This window comes from Harpia harpyja, chromosome 16 (genome assembly GCF_026419915.1).
Source record: "Harpia harpyja isolate bHarHar1 chromosome 16, bHarHar1 primary haplotype, whole genome shotgun sequence".
Classification (NCBI taxonomy): Eukaryota; Metazoa; Chordata; class Aves; order Accipitriformes; family Accipitridae; genus Harpia; species Harpia harpyja.
Window position 1 is genome coordinate 25,713,239 of NC_068955.1, and position 21,117 is coordinate 25,734,355.

At 39.2% G+C, this 21,117-nt stretch overlaps 1 long non-coding RNA gene across 1 annotated transcript in view; it reads left to right on the forward strand.

The window, feature by feature from the left end:
• The window catches only part of LOC128152846 (uncharacterized), a 59,355-nt gene that overhangs the window by 13,706 nt on the left and 24,532 nt on the right, over window positions 1-21,117 (forward strand). The gene's annotated exons all lie outside the window — the stretch shown is intronic.

Here is a 21,117-nt window from a genome sequence, read left to right on the forward strand (position 1 = left end):
CAGCCCCCTTCCCCCAGGGGCTGCACTGGCTTTGTGTTAAATAGCATATTGATTACAAGATTACAGCATTTTGTGTATAGAAAGTGTATGGTCATGGGCTTTTAGATTTCAATTGCCTATTTATCTCTGGAAAATTGTATGTATTCACAGAGGAACTGCTTGGGGTGGTTCAGAACAATGTGGGGGAAATGAGTTGGGACAAAGAAGCAGATACATGCTCTTCAGTAGCTCCCTGTACCTTAGTGCGTGAACATCAGTGGCAGCAGAAAATGTGTCAAGGCTTTGCCTGTATTATCACTGATGCACAACATGGTGTCTCCTCATTCCTTCCTCTCACCACCTAGCCACTAAGGATGATGTGTAAGACACGAAGGATTTCTTCATCCAAAACACTATATATGTAGTTGTGAAGCATTTCTACTGTCCTAGGTAGGGAAAGTGCCATTATTTTTCCAGTGGCTACACCTGCTTTCATAGAAGGAATCAAGTGTTGGGTTAAAGTTAGCTCTAACATAGTGTGTTTTATGAATGACTGGGTAAAGCAATTTCCTGTGCAACTTGGGAATGCCTGGGATGCGGAGCGTCTTGCATGTGGATCAGCACTGGTAAAAGTAATGTATGTATGCATAATTTGCAATAGACCATGGTCCACTTCATCTTATAGTTGTAATCTAGTCCGTTTGGCTGCTCAGTTTATGGATGAGTTAAGTATGGCTGCTTCCCGGATAGTATAATATTTCATGTTGTGGTGAATTAACTTAAAATCCCGTTCTGTTCTCCCGTAAAGTGCCTGCCTCACTTTCTTTAAAGTGTTCTGAGGTCTGTCTGGCTGCAGCAGTGTATCTACTTTTAATTAAAAAAATAATAAATTCATTCCATATTATGCGAGCGTATTTGGTCATTCTAGGCAAGTAATAATTATGTAATTTCTCACTCTAGTTTTCGGGTTTTAACTGGTTGCTTAATTTTCACTCTATTTCTCCAAATTTTCACTAAAACTTTGAAAGGCTAACCTAATATTAAGAATTGGATGCTAAGTATAAGTGTTAGAAACAGTGATGAGAAACTTGAATCTGTACAGCTGTATGCAAAACTGTGTTAGTGAAAAGTGGAGAATGGCAGATACTGAGAGTTTCCTGATGATTTGGATGCATTTAAAGTATTCTCTTGATACCTGTACACCATACATGTAAAGAATATTTATTTGGTCATACAAAGGTCAAGTACAATTCAGTGGCCATGAGGAGTGTGGTATAGGCCTGTATTTGCTAGAAGAAATATGTATTTTGAGACTGTTTTGTACCAGGAGATGCTGATCCATTATAATCCCAGTAGGAAAGGCACTCAGACTCTGAAAAGTGTCGTTTAAAATAGTACTGATTAAAGCTAACACTAAAAGGAGAAAGAGAATAGTAAAATCTTACATCCCTCTAGATGCTGGGAACCCGGAGCTATGCAGCATCAAAATGGGCCTCCGATCCACTTACAGCACACCATGCAGACCTGTCTGTGGAAAGCGTTACCCCATTTTGGTCATTCAAGCTATTATAGCACTTTCTAACAAGAAAACAACTCTATTCATCATTTCTACTGTCAGACAGAAAGGATGTTCACAGGAGAACTGGTTAGATAAAGGCAAGGCCAGGCGGGTGGCATAATCACTGGTATCAAGTGGGAGCTACCCACAGGCTCCTCCATTACAATTAGCGCTAAGTTTATCCTGCGGCCAAGGGATACGCGTGGCACATCACAGGCCTGAAGGCCAGGCTGTACAGGCAGCACAGCACAAGACCGGGACTGCTCAGATTAACTGTTAGGTGGATCACTAATTCTTTGATGTACAGTGGTCTTCAGGTCAGGATCACTGCAGAGACCACGTCCCTTTCGTTCACAGCTCAAAACTGTAGTATCAAAATAGGAAAGACAAATAACTGGTCAGCTGGTATCCAGTGTTGCTCACCTTTTGAAAGCCCTCGTGTTCATCTAGCACAAATGCTTGCTCCATCTCTTTGAATGAAATTTGGGAACGCAACAATGTGTGTAACTAGTCTGCAAAACTGATTTCCAGTGAAATCAACACCAGGGATTATTAAAAAACAATTACTTGCTCTTGGATGCAGCTCTAGAGTTTTTATATGCATTAGGGCAGCAATACCTCTTTAAAGAAAGGCAAGAAAGTCACCAGCTATTGATACACTAGAAAGAAAAACTTCATTAATGTATTTATGAGTGGGAGAACTTCAAAGAATGTCCCAATTTGATCAATCTCAATGTTACTGCATTGCCACAGCTTGAAATGGGGAGAATGTAGAATTAATTGAGTCTGAACTAAGTCTTTGGACAAAGTCACAAAAAGAATTGTGCACGTTAAATCCTGATGCTGACCTTACTCAGGAACTCCACCTGCTCAGTCCACACTGCCTCTTAACTGTATAACATGAACTCCGTTGTTATGCAAAATTTCTTTAATGTATACAGAGTGAGTTTATAAAATAAAACAGTGAGAAATGCATCTCCTAGTTATGCTCAAAATACAAAAATCTATTTAAAGTATTTTGAAATATTTGAACTTTATAACACTACATCTTTCCAGACATCATCTGCTGACTTGCAGGTCAGCTACTGAGCAGTATTAGTAGCAGAATGTTTTTTAATATTTCAGCTTCCCAATTCCAATCAGACTAAATGTGAAATATGTAATTTACGAGAACATAACAAGAGTCAGCTCTGAAGTTATGAAAGCAGGGAAGCTTGAATGTGCTTGACAGATACTGTACTAAAATCTTGATCGTGTTTGATATACCTATTACCAAAAAAGGCCAATTAAAAAAAAAAATTCTAGTTGAAGATGTATAATTATTATTGTGGTTTTGCATGCATAATCCGTATCACCAGGTAACGTGCAAAAATCAAGGCAGAGGCAAAGGAGATATTAGAAAATTTGAACCTGGGAACCATTGGAGAAGTACAATTCTTGGTTAAACTTTTGTATAACCTGCACTGATGCTTATTATGAGATATTGTGGGGAAGCATTTTGTTTTGTCACTTAAAATAATCTGCAGGTTATATGTATGAAAATATAAGAATTGTGACTACTGCACTGAGTATCCTTCAGCCGTAAATCTTAAGTAATTGTGCACATATATATATACACACACATATTTGCCATATGCAGCTGTTCGGTTTGCATTCTCAAATGAGTTTTGTAGCCATGCTCGTTGCCAGATTTTACTTTGTTCGTATTGCTGTTCATCATGCTCTGTTGCCCAGTGTAACATCAAACATAGTGTGCTCTCTAGCCTGTAAATGCCAATGTGTAATTACTGTTTTAAGGATCAAGTCTTTTGTGATAAGAACTGCAGTGCCCTAAGCTGTGTCAGGTCTCAGAGTGGCAGGTAGAACAAATAGGCTGAACCATAAGGGAAAGAGCTGTATCCTTCTGATTACACTGAATTACCTGGATTTCAAAACTTAAAGATTTGGGTTTTTTTAAAATACAGTATGTTAAAACAGATGGAATCCTTTTTCTGCCTCAAGGTGGTTAAGGATATTTTACTTTGGAAGGACTCCACAAAGTAATTATTACCCAGTTTTATAACTGCTACAGAATGCAGGAAACTCGGAGAACCTAATAATTAAAATCTTAAATGAGTGTGGTTTTGGGGCTAGGTTATTTTTCTTTTCCCTCCTAGAAAATTAAATTGTTTGAATGCCTGCTAATTAGAGTAGGGATGGTCTAGATTAGATTACCTTCTTTCTTCCCCCTTTCTGGTGTATTTGGAGAGTTATGTTTCAAATTATTTACAGTCTTGAACTGGTGAGATATTCCCAAATGTTTCACTGATTTTTTTTTTTTTTTTCCTGCTGTTGCCTTAGATTTAATGTAATTAGTTGTCTCCTTTTCATTAGGTCACTCAGGCTGATGTATATCCTGAATGAAATCTTCTTATTTTATATTTAACTAGTAGTTGTAACATACTTAACCAATAGGATCTGATATTTATCTTGCTGTTTTAAATCCCTATCTTCTGCATTTCAAAAATGTAGTGTTACATTTGTAATGATACCTTAATTATTTGTTTTGATTTTTATCAAATATGTTGCTTTGTGGCATTATACAGTATGTTAATGTCCTCTTAAACTGTGGGAGGGTTTTTGCCATCTGGACCATATTATTTTAGACATACTCTGAGCATACACCCAAGCCATGCACGGTGCTGTTGAATCTGTTGTTTTCACAAGATGTATGAAGTTTTGATTTCTGTTTTTTTGTTTGTTTTGAGAAGATTCCCTCTCTTCCTCCTTACTTTGTCAGTCTGGTCCCTTTCACTCCTTGTGGGCAGTAGGGAATAATCTTACTATTAAGACAAGGATATATGATCTATTTTTTTTCCTGCCATGTTCACAGCAGTCTCCCTCCAGTTGCTAAATGTTTTGTCCTGTCGGCTCTTTTGCAGACCAGGTTATTAGGAAGTAGAATATTGATTATTTAGGATGAGATTTTCAAAGCTTGCCTAGAGGGTTGGGGTGTCCAATTAGAAATTAATGACCTAGAGGCAGCTTTGAAAATCCCACCTGTAGAGTTGAAGCTTTTAAATGAGTCTGAAGTTAAGAGTGCAGCCATAATGAGTGTACAAATGGTGTGATATTTTCCTGTGATTGGAGGGAGTGTTAAATAGCAGCTTTCTATCTTCACGTCGAATAATTAAGGAAGTTACCAGAAGTAGACTTCAGATCAGTAAACTGATCCTCTTTTCTTTGGAACCAGGCTAACAGGCAGTTACTTAAAAATACCAAGGCACAGTACAGCCCTGGTAATGACAAGTTTTGTCTAGGAAGTCTGTTGTATCTGTTTTGTGAAGATACTTAATCAGAAACTTTGAAATAAGCCTAAAGTAAGAATAAAAGCAGGTCACATAGATGTAGATTTTTTTTTCCAATGGAGTGAGTAAGAAATATTTTTTAGTTATTTTTAAGAAGTAAAAGTAATAGTATATCAGCTATAAGAATAAAACTAAAGCAAGGCTCTTGTGTGCCAAAGATTTTTTTTTCTTTTCTTTAATGATTCCAAGGGTATGGCAGGTGAATCCATTTAGCAAGTATAATGGCTGGAAAGTGGAATGTTTTTCAAATAGCATGGATGAAACGATCTGTAGCCCATCAGTGTACAGCTGGAATGATGTCATACATGGTTATGCTTTAATTCTTCCTGCATTGCTAAAGGGGGAACGAGGTCTGTAATATCCTCAGACTGCCTTGTTGAATGCAAATCCTCAAGCTGGAAATGGAGAGCCTTCTCTTTCTCCACATGACTAATGTTAATTTCTTTAGCAGAAAAAAATTTAATATGTCTCTCTAATGGTAAATTACCATTTATTGTAAATGTGCCACATAAAGGAAGTAATAAGTCATTATTATTGACCTATTACTGTTCTTTCTGTTTTACCTTTAATTAAATAAAAATGTGCACTTTGAGTTAATATGCTTTTTGTTTGAATATTTTTTTATTAGTCCAGAACTGGTGCTGATATTCCAACACACTGTAGTAATTAAACTTCATCTTAGATTTTGCTTAAGCTGGGGGTGAAGTTTTCATCTTAGTTGTTCTCCTTTAATTGGATTCCCCAACCTCATTTCACTTTTTCTGAGACTTCTAGTCCCAATATCATATTGTTAGGTGGTGTTTTTAGTCACTTGTTTGCTCCTCAAGCACAAAGGTGGGAGTTTTTCTGTGGGGAGACAGTACCCTACTAGCTAATGATAACTTAAAATATGTTAGTGCTTAAAAGACTGGATTATAATATAGAAAAATACATGAGAGTAATTATAAAGGAAAGCCAGAAATTTGCAGGGTGTGAGTGATGTTACAGTGCAGCTGGTGGAACAGCTGAATGATTGAGGTGGTGGAGTAGTGAATGCGCTGGACAGTGTTAGAAAAAAGCCTCAGTTCTCTCTTCTCAGGACAACTTACGCGTTTACAGAAAACTGCTAATAAGGTAGAAGCTATCCCAAAATAGGCTTAGGAACTGAGATCATAATCTGGGAACCTAGAGGCAAAGTACCCTATCTATAAAACCAGCTATGCTCATTCTTTCTCCTAGGGTTTTTTGGGTTATTTTTTTTCCCCTTGGGTTGGTATTTCTTTCTGCATAAAAGCACAGGCTAAGCAGGAGGAATCACGGGAATCACTCTGTAGCTTGATATGCACCCTGGGGTAAAGGCACTTTCCTTGGAGCTGGAAAACATAGACTTGAACCTCGTTAGCTAAGGAAGGCATTGAGTCTGACCTCTTAGACCCTAAGCAAAGGTATGAGTGTTGTGACAGTATATGAAGGTGAACGGTGCAATCACCACCTTGTTATCAGTCACATTTAGAAAACCCCCCAAATAAAAGAGGAAACCCTGATCAGATCCCATAAAGAATACATGCAAATGCCTATTGTCTCCATCTCTGAATAAATGTGTTCACTCTGGCATTTAAGATGCTCTGTGTGCTCAGATTTTTCTCTGGACTTCAGTGCACTGGTTGTTTTGAGTCCCAATCTGAAATGCCAAGTTCCTCCATGCATTGCAGACATCAGACTCCAAAATCTGAATTCCCTCCTTGGGATCAGAAGCCTAGAAGTTAAATGCCATTGTGTGTTCTTTATGGAGCACAATGTCTTTTATTGGACATATCTAATCCCAAGTGTGTAGGCAGAGTACAAAGCCAATATGTTACCTCATGTCTCTTTAGTGATCCTGTTGCACTAATTGTCACTAGGGGTACTCCAGGGTCACCCTTGTTCAACTACATGTTGGCAACAATACTGTAACTATAGTGGGGCCAAATCTTTGCTTTGTAGCTCTGTTAACTCTGAGTAAAATACGCTGATTGTATTGGGTCTGCATGGCAAGGTTTTGGTAGCAGGGGAGCTACAGAGATGGCTTCTGTGAGAAGCTGCTAGAAGCTTCCCCCATGTCCGACAGAGCCAATGCCAGCCGGCTCCAAGATGGACCTGCTGCTGGCCAAGGCCGAGCCCATCAGTGACGGTGGTAGTGCCTCTGGGAGAACAGATTTAAGAAGGGGGGGGAAAAAACCCTGTGCAACAGAAACTGCAGCTGAAGAGAGGAGTGAGAATATGTGAGAGGAAGAACTGTACAGACCCCCAGGTCAGTGCAGAAGGAGGGGAGGACGTGCTCCAGGCACCAGAGCAGAGATTCCCCTGCAGCCCGTGGGGAAGACCACGGTGAGGCAGGCTGTCCCCCTGCAGCCCAGGGAGGTCCACGGTGGAGCAGATCTCCACCTGCAGCCCGGGGAGGGCCCCACGCCGGAGCAGGGGGATGCCCGAAGGAGGCTGTGACCCCGTGGGAAGCCTGTGCTGGAGCAGGCTCCTGGCAGGACCTAAGGACCCATGGAGAGAGGAGCCCAGGCTGGAGCAGGTTTGCTGGCAGGACTTGTGACCCTGTGGGGACCCACGCTGGAGCAGGCTGTGCCTGAAGGACTGCAGCCCGTGGAAGGGACCCACGCTGGAGAAGTTTGTGGAGGACTGTCTCCTGTGGGAGGGACCCAACGCTGGAGCAGGGGAAGAGTGTGAGGAGTCCTGCCCCTGAGGAGGAAGGAGCGGCAGAGACAACGTGCAATGAACTGACCCCAACCCCCATTCCCTGTTCCCCTGTGCTGCTGGCGGGGAGGAGGTAGAGAAACTGGGAGTGAAGTTGAGCCCAGGAAGAAAGGAGGGGCGGGGGGAAGGTGTTTTAAGATTTAGTTTTTCTTTCTCATTATCCTACTCTGATTTGACTGGTAATAAACCAAGCTAACTTCCCAAAGTTGAGTTTGTTTTGCCCATGACGGTAATTGGTGAGCGATCTCTCGCTGTCCTTATCTCGACCCATGAGCCGTTCATTATATTTTCTCTCCCCTGTCCAGCTGAGGAGGGGGAGTGATAGAGCAGCTTCAGTGGGCACCTGGTGTCCAGCTGAAAATTGATCTTCAGCTGATGATAATGAGCATGTTAATAAATGTTGGTACTTTCTAGGTAAAAATTTAAAACTGAGCCCAGTCTTTGTTCTCCAACGTATGTGACTAATCCCACTAAATTTGACTTAGCACTAGCTGTCTAGCTCCTTGGCATTTTTTAAGAAAAGATTACAAAGTTTGGAAGTAAAAAAATTGCTGCTATTACTTGAATGAGAGATGCTAAAGGGCATTGCTAACTGAGGCCCTCATAGACTGTTAGGACTGTTGATAAGTATGGCAGGCTGTGGATGTTGCTGAAGGAGTAAGAAAACCTGTTGAACCACCTGTCATTTTGAATTCCTCCTTGCACGTAGATATTTTTCTGAACTGTGAAGTCTTCTGAAGTGCTGAATCTATTTAAATTTTGTTTCCTGGTAGCCATAGTTCCCTTTGTCACCTCTTGTGCAGCCTCTCTGTTGCTTCCCCAGTGTTCCTATACATACCATGCTCCTTCCTTTGCCTCTGAAACACACCACTGACCTTGATCTCTTTTCCCAGAGTTCAGCCTCTTCTTTCCATCAGTTCCTTGCTACCCTTTGCTCTGTGCTTTTATTCTTTCCTTCCTTCATGATGCCTTCGCTTACCTGAACTTTATGTGAGGAATACTTTGAGGAGCACAGGTAACTGAGGCCAGATAGTAATGGAATAATGCATTTTAGCTAATTGCCTCTATCCAAGGAAAAAAACCCATCCTTTCTGGCAGAAGTGGCATTGCCCCATAGTAAGAACTCTTAAAAAAGAAGAAAAATTTCCTAGTATTCCTAAATGTCGATCTATTCAGCTCAAACTTTTAAATCCCTGGTGATCATATAGTTAGTCTTCAGCAATGGTCCTTAATAAGATGGAGAAAAAATAGGAAGTATAATTTCTCTTTTAATGCTCTTTGTTTGAGACTTCTGATGTAGAAAATCAATACTTGCTATTCAAAGGAAAGCTTTTGAAACAAATAATATCACTGGTTGGCAGGCTCAGCAGGCTGTTTGCTTTGATTACGTTCTTGCTGACATAGTACTGCACTGGTCTTTAGAAATCCCCAAAACCGATTTTAAGTGCTTATGCTATGAAACATCTTAAGGAATTTATTGTTTGGGATATAGTTGAAATAAACCTCAAGAACAGATAAGAATATGTTCTTATTTGAGCTAAAAAAATTTTTGTATTAATGAGCAAATAGAGTCTGTTATGTCAACTGAATGACAGCTGCTGTCCCACAAATCCTTTATTTTAGTTGTTCATGTTTTGTTGTTTGGGGTTTTTTTTAAGTTTTTTCTTTGTTGAATTCTTAAGTGAAAAGTACGATACTTGGATTTTTTTAAGATATCTTTTAGCCCATACTTAATCACAGGCATTTACCTTGTTATATCTGGAACACAGATTACTCAACGGTCTTTCTTTGTCTGTGCCAGCTCATATAATTCACATTTTTATTACCCTGATCAATTGAAACATTTTATTAAAGGTCAAAAGAAAAGAAAAATTGTAAAATTAGAAATGGAAATGGATTTGATTAACGATTGAAAGCATAAATATGGAAGCAAATGATCCAATTTATTACCTTTTTCTGTTTAATAAGTATCTTTGTCTTTGATTCTAGTTCTGCATTTTACTCCAGCTGCTTTGACTATACAACTATCTGTTCTTTTTCTATCTAGCCATTTATAAGCATGGGAGAAATCTGCGTTGACCTATGCATGTGTAAAATGGGTGGTAACAAAGACAGTATATGATGTAGTATTAAACTTGGTCAAATGTGTTAAGCGTTCCTTTTTTGATTTGCAAATTCAATACAGTACTGAAACTGTGTGTGTGAGATTTTTTTCCCTGAGACTTAAATTGTAATGCTAAGCATATATTAGTATTGAAAGCCTATTTTGCAAACAGACTATATATGCATAGTGCTTAGAATATCAGTCACTATGATTATGTCTACACTGCGGGGCGAGTATATTCAGTGGCGCCTTGTGACACTGGTGTTGGCTGTGCATGCAGATTATGGGTACTGAGACTTCTGCTGACAGTGAGACCTGATCTGAGCACCCATCATCTCCCATTGCTCTTGCTTTCCTCTGGAAGGAGATGGAGTGTTTGAGCAAGAAGAGAGCTGAAATACAGTAGGTCAACAAATTTGGTGGTGGGGTGACCAGGACTGGGGAGTCTTTGGCGTGTCTGAGCATACTCTAATCCCCAATGTATACACAGTGTAGGTTACTCCAGTTTGGTGGTGGTGGTGTAACTGCTGGGTTCAGTGGTGGTAGAGTGTTTAGTGGGTATAACATAGTGGAAAATGAAGGCATTTTAGCTGTGTAGTAGAGGGTGTTCTTGCTGTTAGTGCCCAGGTTCAGTAAAATACTAGGTATTTTAACTTTTAAGTGTGTGAATGGTCCCCTTGAAGTTCATGTCAGTTAAATATGAGCGTATGTAACTTGCTGAGCTGTAGACTTCTTTTCTTTTTCTGGTTAAGGCTGTAAGGGGGCCCTTGAGACCCTTTGGGAAAAGGAAGCCCTCTAAGCAGTCAGTGACCAAGGCATCAAGCAGCAGAAGGTGCACCCTGTGCACAACGTGCTGTCTGAAGTGCAACCAGGCTACATCAGAAACCTGGCAGAGGGCAGGTGATGAGGGCAGTTGGGCTTAGAGAGGGAAGCTGGGCTGACAGTACAGCTGGATGCTCCCCAGGAAGCTGACCTGGCAAGGCTTCATTCCCCATCGTGACCCAGCTGAGATTATTCGGAGGGGTGAGAGTCCAGCCATCCCTGTGACAGAGTCTGTGCGAGATGTCTCTTCACAGATCTTCAAATGTCCAGCAGGCAAGTGGGTGACTACTTTTATGTTCTTTGTGTAGATAAGGCAGTAGTACATAAAATATCATGTAAAGAAAGTGCAGATAAGCACTTCCTGGACTCTTAATTACAGGAAACAAATTGACAGGTATAGTGACATTAATGTTAGCTGAAGACCAAAACAGACTCAAGTCTTTTATCAGTGATCTGAGTGATGACTGTATTCAAAAGAGAAAGAAACTGAGGGTATTTTTTTTTGGAGTAGGAGTAGTGGATTTTTGTTGCTGTTTAGGAATCATGGTACACCACTTCTAACACTAAAACCTCATGTCCCTTATAGCTTGTATAAATGTATTTGTACATAGTTCTCTACCTTCTAGTGTGATGTGTTTATCTTGGTGCCTACTGCTTCTATCTGACCCTGAATTAACAACTTTTTTGTGAGCTTTTAATTGCTGATTACAGCTACATTATCCAACACAGCCATGCCTCTATCAGTGACTATGGCTCCAGTGGTCCTCTTTAGCTCCAGTATTAGTGCCATTTATGCTCCCAAGCCTCAGTGAGCTGTGGTCTTTCCAGCTGGTCAAGTGTTGATGGTAGAGGTGAGGTGGGAGCACAGAGAATGTCCAGTGGGAAAGCAAAACTCATGAAAGTAGGCGATGAGTAGGATGGGAAGACAGTACTTACAAGGGTTGCTCCAGAAGGCCTGGGAATCACTGCACTGCTTTTTGGATACTGAATGTAAGATGCCTAGGACATGCACTTTAGAAAACTTAGTGGCAACAAGCACTTCATATATTGAAAGCTCAGCTTGCATTGAGGTCGCTTTTGAATGTGCTCTATTTGCAGAACTGTATTCACACTTCTGTAAATCAAACCCCATGCCTGAAGTCAGGACTGACAAAAAGAAAATTGAGGAATTAGTGACCATCTGAGGGCAAAAAAGTGATTAGAGTGATTTATGTAGCATCCTATAGCATCCGTGGCAGGTGAAGAAGTTCTATACACTTTCCAGGTCAGCTTATCAACTGACATATCTTTCATTTTGTATCATCCTGGTGTCTTTCAAAACATAACTCCCCCCCCCCCAACAACCAAAGTGGGTGTTCTTTTAGTTACAGCTCAGTTCCGTCCCCCAAAAACCTCTACCATGTGCAATGAATGAGGTAAGAGACTTGTTAAAATATCATTACAGTCTGTTTTGTACATGTTGTATCACTACACAGAAGGGATTGAATGGAATTGTATGGTCAGCCCTAGTTTGGTATTTCTCAGGTTTGGAATTCTGGATTTTTGCAAACTGTTATAAGAGATCATACTGTTGTAACACAAGGGGTTTTTTGTGTGCAATTATACAATACTCCAAATATGTTAATATGCAGTGTTTGAGAAGATTGATGGATTCTAAATATATCAACAAGGAACTAACTGAGGGTATTTCAAGGGGTTATTTTAGAGACAAACAAGACAAGACAGTTATTTTGAGCAACAGTCATATAATTCTTTTACATGGAACAACTCTTTCAGAGATGTCTGATTCACTGATAATTAAAATTATAAATGAGTCTTGTTTGGCCTGAGTGATTATGTTCATGCTCCAGTGACCATGGCCTCTAAGTACTAAGGCATATAATTAGACCTTTCTTTGACCTTTCAATATCATGTTGACCATATCTAGGCTATAACAGATCCATAGCCTAGATAGTTGTTTAGGGCCAGATGGCGTTTTCATGCAAAATTAACGCAAGAGGTTGCTTCAAAGCTCCTTGTTCCATGCATAGCACAAGAATAGATTATTGAAACGGGGGCTCTGGTATGATATGATGAACTGTAACTGAACTTACTGAGGATGGGTACTTTGTATGTATCATCCTCTTTCCTGTCCAGCATTCTCCACGTCATTCTAGGTGATTTAACTTGTAATTTTTTAAACAATTTTTTTCCATTCAGCAGCAAGATGTACTTTTTAATCTGACTGTAGGAATAATTCTTATATTTTACCAATAACAATCTTTGTGTGTTTAGCTAAATATAATAATTCTACTTTCAGAATAGCATGACAAGGTACATAATTCACATGAAGCATCTATGTACTTTGTAAATCCAAAGTAAGCATTACCTTCCCAAACTGCAAGAAGAATAGGGGTTTTTCATTCAAATGTAATTATATCATGTGGGAGACTTTCACATATAAAATCCAATTACCAATTCCTTTTCCTGAAATTTTAGTTTGGCCATTTCCACTTCAAGCATTTTAAATTTTGACAGTTTTTGTAGGATGAAGGGTCACACTAAGGAAAATGAGGAAACACAGGACTCTAACAAGTCTGTCAGACACTGCTGAGAATTTCCTGAAGTTAGAAGACGACAGCCAAGATAAACATTGCCTTGAAATATCCTGATGAGCCTGAACTTTCACAAAGTAGTTAATGTTCAGTGTATGAACACAGCACTTCTTTTAGGTACCCAAGAATACAACGAATCATTATGGAAATTATATAATCATTATGGAAATAAAATGAAGTTGTGAAATAGAAACTAGGGAGAAGTGTGTATCAGCTCTGCATCTTGACTGCAGCTGTTACTTTATCTACTTAGGAATTCGTCAAGAAATAATGAAACAATCCTCAATATTCCATGCAATCTTTAAATCTGTGCATAGGAAGGTTTTTATATATTCATTGATTTGATGTTCACAAGATATTGGGCTAAACTGTACCCTTGGGTAGCTTTAGTACTGCTTTATGGAGAATTAATACTGCTTGTTTTTTTCCAAAGTCAGCTGTGAGAATTTCTGTAGTGCACAGTTGCCTTTTAACGCACTTGGGCAGACTTTGGAAATGAGGTCCAGCAGTAACTTTTTCTGGCAGTGCCTCCATTTTCCACATGTTCATTTATATGATTTACATCATCTTCTACCCTGTCCCCAGCCAAAGTCTGCATTCTGTACCTGCTGCTGCAGGTAATGGGCCCAAGATGTATTTAGAAGCCTGGATGAGGGGTTATTGAATTTACATACTTTGTGTATAAGGCATGTGAAAGTCATATAAAATAGTGTGACTGATGTTGACAACATAAGGGAGTATAATACTTTTCAATTCTTGATTTTAAACTAGCCTTTTGGTAAGCATGTCTTTGATTCTGACGTTTCTGGCTCTTAAGTGTCAAAGAGATCAGTGTGGTTTTTCGTTTGTTTGTTGTCCTCCTAACCTGTTTAAACCGGGCTGCTACATATGCTGTCTTTACAATGGTAGATCAAGGGGTTTCTGTTTCCTTTTGTTGGTTTCATGTGTAAGTCAGGAGTAAGCCACTAACTTAACAGAGTTATAGTAGCTTTGGGTGGTTATGAAATAGATGAAGATTTGGTTTCTGTGTTAAGTATCACTCAGTTTTGTTGGGCGTAACTTCGTTCATCAGTATTTATTCTGAAGTCTGACTTGCTGGAAGTGGTGTGCCTGTTCATGGCATGGAATTGTTTCATGAGCCCTGTTCCTCTTTCTCCTGAAACTTATATAAAACATGTACTGTGCAAATGATTGCTCTACCAGAAAAGTACTTGTAGGCTAAGGTTGTGCTAAAAAGGGCTGAATAAACTGTAATTCTTCATTTATGGGGCTGAAGGTACTGGAAAGTGTAATCTGAATTTGAACCTTTTTTTAATTACTAGGGAAGATTGCTCCCGGTCATTGTTTAATGTAATCTTTCATTCTAAACCACTGACAGGAGGTTGTGTCATGCACTGCTGAAATGGATCTAACGCTTGTATTTAAACCATGTTATCAGCAAGAAAAGGGTGTTGGTAGGAGAGCAGCGGAGGGATGACCCTTTATATAACTGGATCTTCTTTTTTGGAGTTTACCTTTCTTAGAAAAGACACGATAGGGAAAGGATGGATGCATAGATGGATGGGGAAGGGCTTCCTATTGTCCTTTCAGAAATCGGCGTACGTTACTTATGTGTGCCTGGGGAGCCATGGCGCGCTGGGAGCTGTTGGAGTTGCTGCTCCAGGGAGCAGGGTATGAGGGAGATTGGGGCCAGAGTGGCTCCAGAAAACACTGAACTTCAGGCAGTGAGTGCCTGGGAAGTCACTCAGGGTTTGGCATCTGGGCCGTTCTATAAAGGATGGATTTGATCCTCATATGTTTCTCATTCCCTTTCTGTCACCTCTCGTGACTCCTGTCAGCTCCCCTGACTTTTACTCTGAAAGGGACAACTCCTGCTCATTCTTCTGTTTTGCAGCGAAGAGGTGCGGTTTGACCTGGTAGCCCCAGAAATTGTGAAGCCCCTCTGAGAAACAGAAGATCTAATATAGGAGTCCTTAAGAAACATGAGTAAGGCGACTTAGGATATCATTTTCTAAGAGGTTTTTTCACCAGTGCAGAACGTGCTTTAATTACCATGTGGTTTCTTTTACTCTGTTAATTTTATCCAGTTGTACTGGTACTGTCATTCAATTTTTCAAAATATGAATATTCCCTTTTTATTATAAAAAGAGGATTATAAAAAGATGCTGCTAAAGTAAAGAGTGCACACCTGCTGTGTTAAGGCCTTGCCCTCTTTGTGGTTACTTGGGAAAATGCTGTCCTAAAATAACCCCTCTTCCGAGGCAAGCATATCAAGAGCATCTCCTTTCAATTGATTGTATTTTAACTATTGACTATGTAATCCTGATTTAAATATGAATAGATGTTAAGTTGCTTTTTTTTTTTCCCTGGAGTTAAATTCTTCTATTTGATTTTGGGTCTTTGCTTGTGTATTCTCATTTTGTAAGCCAGCTGTTTAGGCTTATGCAATACTAGATAATGCTGACTGAACCTCCTGTGTTTGTTTGCATTATGCTTTTGTTTTACTCTGCGGTTCCAAATGATAGGTTGCAGTAAGTATTCAATTTTCTGATGAGGCTTAAAAGAACTTTGGCTCTCCAGTGCATCAGCACACAACTGTTTCACCATGATAAGAAAGTGTTTGCCTTTAGGGAAAAGGAAGATGATTGAATGCGTGTGTTTTACATTACTTGAACCATGAGCATTTTACTGAAATAGGCCAAGACATTAACAAGGGTTTGGCCATGAGGGAATTAAGAGTCAGTTGTGTATCTTGCATCCTAGTCAGATGTTGCTTTTCTTTTCTTTAAAAAAAAAAAATAGTGCTGGAGTGGAATGCAGTTGGTTTTATATAAACATATCTAGATAAAAGCATATGTGTCCATCCACATGCACAGGTGGCCTGTATGCAACATCTGTATGTAAACTACAGCATTATCACTGAATGCTAATAGTGTTCCTCAACTAGCAAAATGTGTTTGGAGAAGAAAATACCATTTTAGCATTTACATAGTGGTAAGAAGGAATGAAGAACAAGATGTGGTTATACCAAGTTCAGTGCCATTATTCATATAGATTTGAATATAAATCAAAGGTATATAAAATTCATATGTAAAACTGTGTTCTTTGTTATATATTTATTGTATTATAACTCCTTGGTAATTATTTTAGCCTCATGCCATTTTCAGACCTTAGATCCACTCTCCTTCAGGAATTGTCTGGCCACAGTCTGGCTTCCTCTAAAAATTTTGGTTTTTATCTTTGAAGTCTCCACTGAGCTGTATCCAGAAGTATCATTGCTTCTGAGTCTTTGAGATTCCACATGTCACTCTGCTCCCTGAAAGGTTGGGAAGTCACTGGGATGGCAGTTCAGATGATAATCTACATGTTGTAGCATGATCCTCTGTGCTGCATCAGTACTGATATTCGTCCATCACTTTCTTTCAAAGAGTAGCTGCATTGATGTCCTCTTGTACAGCATGATGTAATGGGCAAGCACAGGACCAGTTGCTGATATTTTGTAAGAAGTGATGTTCTAAAAAATGAGAATTGTTTGCAGCAGTACTTCATAACCAAGTTGCTTCCATAGACTAAACCACACCAATGAATGGAAAACAAAATCCTGAAATCTTCCTACCAAAAATAGAATGGCACAATTCACAATGCCTTATTTCAAACAACGATATGATAAAAATGAACCTTCATTAGATGCAATTCAGCCTTTCTCCTGAAGCTGGTAGGGCACTAGTGGTTTATCATAGAATCATTTAGGTTGGAAAAGACCCTTAAGATCATTGAGTCCAGCTGTTAACCTAACACTGCTAAGTCCACTTTGAAATTCTGGAAATGGTTACCTCATTGTTTAGAGAATGATACTGCAAACTCTTGGAGGTACCAGGTTGCTGGCCCTTTGGGAATCACCGTATAGACCGCTGAAGCTTGTGCCAACTCTGTGATCCTGGGCAGCTCTAGGATTAAGCCTGTAGCCAGGCCCTGTTATTTCATACATCCTGGTGAGACACACGGGGACAATGTGTTTCAAAAACTGAAGTGGTTGCAGTCTCCGTGTTCATATTCTTTAATTGCATGGACCAGATCCTTTGGCTGTTTATGTCAGTCTGTGTTGATACAGCATATGCACCAATTCATATCTTTCCTGTGTATTTTGTTTAGTTCTAATGATAGACCTTATGAGACCACAGCTCTTCTGATGTTTTCTTGTATGTGCCCAGAGTTTCACACTGATCTACGAGAGAAACTGTTAGACTCCAGCCAGGCTTTCTCATGGTAGATTTTGGTAGTTTCTAAGGCCTGTTGTTTTCCTTGCACTGCCAGGGTTTCCTGGGGGAGACACGGGAACTTTAGGCCTCACGGAACATGCAGCATTAACCTGTGAAATCAAGATTTTCACTGCAACATAAGCTGTCACCCAGGAAAGCAGTGTACAATGCATTTGTGAAATGTATGAAAAGAAGTCCAGGAATTCAGTTAATTAACCACATCAGTTTCTTAACGTGATCAATTTTAATTAAACTGAATTTTAATAGAGATCTGTGTAGTCTGTAGAGAGCAATTGCTAATTCTACAAAGCATGTGCTGCTTTTCACTTCAGATTTGCTCCCATCTAATTAATATGGATAGGGCATTAAGCCTTTTTGGACTCTGGTGGTTTTCATTTCATGACTATTAATGATTTTAATGAACTGGACTAATTCAGTAGTTTTCATCCTAGTGTTTCAGAGCTTTGTTCATCACAAATTTCAGGTTTATAATTGGTTTCCAGGTCTTAACAGTGGTCATTGATCAGCTTCAGCAGTTTCTTTTACAACCCAGTAGGAACATAAGAAAAGTTTTTAACCCTTTGCTAGCATAAGGGCACATGAAAACTGCCTCAGTATCCAGAGAAAGAAGATGGGATCTGCGAGTTCATTGAACATGCCAAATTGTGTCTGAATGCAAGTTCTGTAGAAATGTTGCCATTTAAGACAGAAGACAAATGAAAAAGCAAACACACAAGGTGAAACTGTCAATCCTAACGTATAATTATGTCACAATACAGAGGACCTGATTCTGCAGTGTTTCTCCTGGTAGTTTTTTATACCAATACAGAACTGTCTTAAAGCATTGCTATTCTAAATGTATATTACCTATCTGATTTATTTTTATATATATATATATATATATGGTTGTAAAAAGTGTGGAGACTGCTTGTTCATACAGTACCATGTGTATTCAAAACTTTGCATTACTAATCAACAGACCTTTTTAACTCTTTCTGTACCTTATGTGTTTAGATTAGAAACCCTTCATAGGTTCATCTCTCTGGCTGCACAAAGACTGGCACAAAGTATCCTTCTCTCAGTAGAGGCCTTTAGTGTGCTATGTATTACTGCTAATAGCAAACAACTTCTTTCAGTAGGACTTAACTCCGCTGTTGAGATAAGTAAAAATAAATATCTATTATTTTTGCATTTAAAAATATTAAATATTTTGAGTGGGATTTGAGAAAGAAACCGTGTAACTGTAAGACAAGTTTTATTGATTCCTACAAAAAACATTAATGCTGGAAGTTCTCTTTCAACAAAAAAGCAAAGCCCCTGTTTTTGTCCATTCATGTGGCTACCTGCACTGTCTTGGTGGTACTTGAGAACTTTAGAACCAATTCTGAGGAAGCAAATAGTATCAAGGTTCATTTTGAAGTTAGTTGGTCATCTTAGACTTGGGAAAATAAAAATAAAAAAAACTTTTGCAAATTTGTTTTAGATTTAAAGACTTATTTTTGTTTACAAGCTACATAGAGTGCTTTGCAGTTGCTACAGTGTGCTGAGCCATGGAAATAAGAAGCAGCCATATGTGTCATGGTGTCATAGTGATGGTATTGGTGTTTCGTTTGTTGAAAACCTTGATCACTGACCAAGACTGAGTGTCGAAGGTAGGAGAACAGGGTTAGCTTGCTACACAGTGTACTCAGCAGTTACCTGGCTGTTTGTAGATGGCCATCTGTAGAAGGCCGCAGCCCACTGTGGGACCACTGCTCATTGACATGAGAAGGCAGCATGGTCTGATGAATTGGGCTACCTGTGGGCATTTACTTCCTCTCAAATGAGTCAAGAAGAAGCTGTGCTCTACAAGGCTCTTGTTCAGTTGTGTGCCAATATTTTTATTTCTCTTTCTCATGGGCCGTGCACATTTGGAGTCAGTAAAGATGAAGCATTTCACACCAGCAATTTCCTAGTGTTTATATGCATTTCTAGTCTTCAGTTACTTGATTTCTAAGTGTTAACGACAGCTCGGAATGATATTTGCAGTCTGAAAAAAAAAAAAAGTACACGTCTAGAGGCAGATCAGAAAGCCCAGATGTGAACCTTCAGTAAAGCATCAGGAGGCTATGAATTAAGGCTGAAAAATAATGTGGTGTGTTTTTTTTTTTAATTTTCATTTGAATTTTACCAGAAGAAATAATAGCAGCTTTGATATAATACTGGAGATATATTTTGTAGGTTTGGTGCTGAAGGGAACTGTATTTGTGCCACTTCACCAGTAGCAGTTGGTACCATTTGCCCATCATCTACTACCGCACATTAGATAATTGTGTTCAAGTTCTGAATAGATAAGAGTAAGTTACAAGAGAGAAAGGCTTATGTATGTTCAGAAGATTAAACAATGATCTTAACTATTGCTTCTGGTCCCGTAATCTCTGCAGACATTAGCACAGGGTTCCTGTTCCTTCAGAAAGAAAGAAACCTTGCACTCTGACAGGAGGATCTCTTTCCTACTGCTGCCAGCTGTAATCTCTTTGGTTGTACCCAAGATGAGATGATTCTTATCCAACTGCACTGTGGTTTGGAAATATCTCTGTTTCAGCACTGATGTGTGTGAGTCTATCAGCTGTAGTAAATATCCATCATGCTTTCCACCTGCCTGTTAATCCTGCTTCAGTCTTTTTCAGGGTTTGTTTTTTAGCTGCCCTCAGACTGTGTCACTTCTTAAGAATATGACAAGGATATAATATATGGATGTGTAAGGCCAAAATTGTTGGGTTGTTAAACAATAATGGTGAAAAAGATGCTAATGACTTTCATTATTATGTGAAATAATGCTCTTTTTTTTTGGCTCACTTTTTTCATTCACCTGGCGTTTTTAGCACTTTTAACGTTTTTAAAACAGTGTTGTCTGAGTCAGAGCTAAGAAACATGCTGAAGTAGTAGGATCTAGTGAGTAGGGTAGTGAAAGATGGTGAATGCCATTTGACACTTAACTGGCTCAATATTTTCACTGAAAAGTGAATAGAAGCTCTCATTTTATTTACTTGCTGTTTGTGAGATTTGAGCTTATCTGTAGTCCAGCAAGCTTCTGTTATAAAGTGCTGTAATACTTTCTTGGAGTGAAGGTAAGAGGGAGATTTGACCATATGCTTATTAAATTTTAAGAAGGAGGAGTTATCCTTGGATTTCTACTCTATCTTGAATAGATTTTGAGACCACTGGGAATATGCATAAGAAAATCCTTCTGGACAAAATTAACAAAGTAGAATGCCTCTGACTCCTGGTCCCTTTCCCTGTTTTGCTCCATCTGCCCTCCAGAACAGACTCCTGGGAGGTGAGCAGTATTCTGACTTTATGATGACTTGCAGCAAGATTTGCACGACACTATCTATGTGTGTGTGCGCCAGGCAGCGTTTATTCTTTTCATGTAATTTACAATATGCTGCAACGATTCTGTAAAGTCAGGAATCATTCTAAACGGAAGGATTAAGAGCTAGGTTTACAGCTGGAAGAAATACAGATATGTAACCATGTTTTATAATCTATTAATTCCCTTTCAGTGATGAGTGTAAATGTTAATGTGCTGACATAAAATCCATTGACACTGAGACACACTGTTAAAGGTACCATATAGGTAAATTCTTGATTTTATAGTGTGGTCCACAAGAATTGACTAGAAGGTGTTTCAGGGAGATCGTATGTAAGGAAGGGTATGGTCTTATTAGAAACAGTTTGCCAACCAGATTTT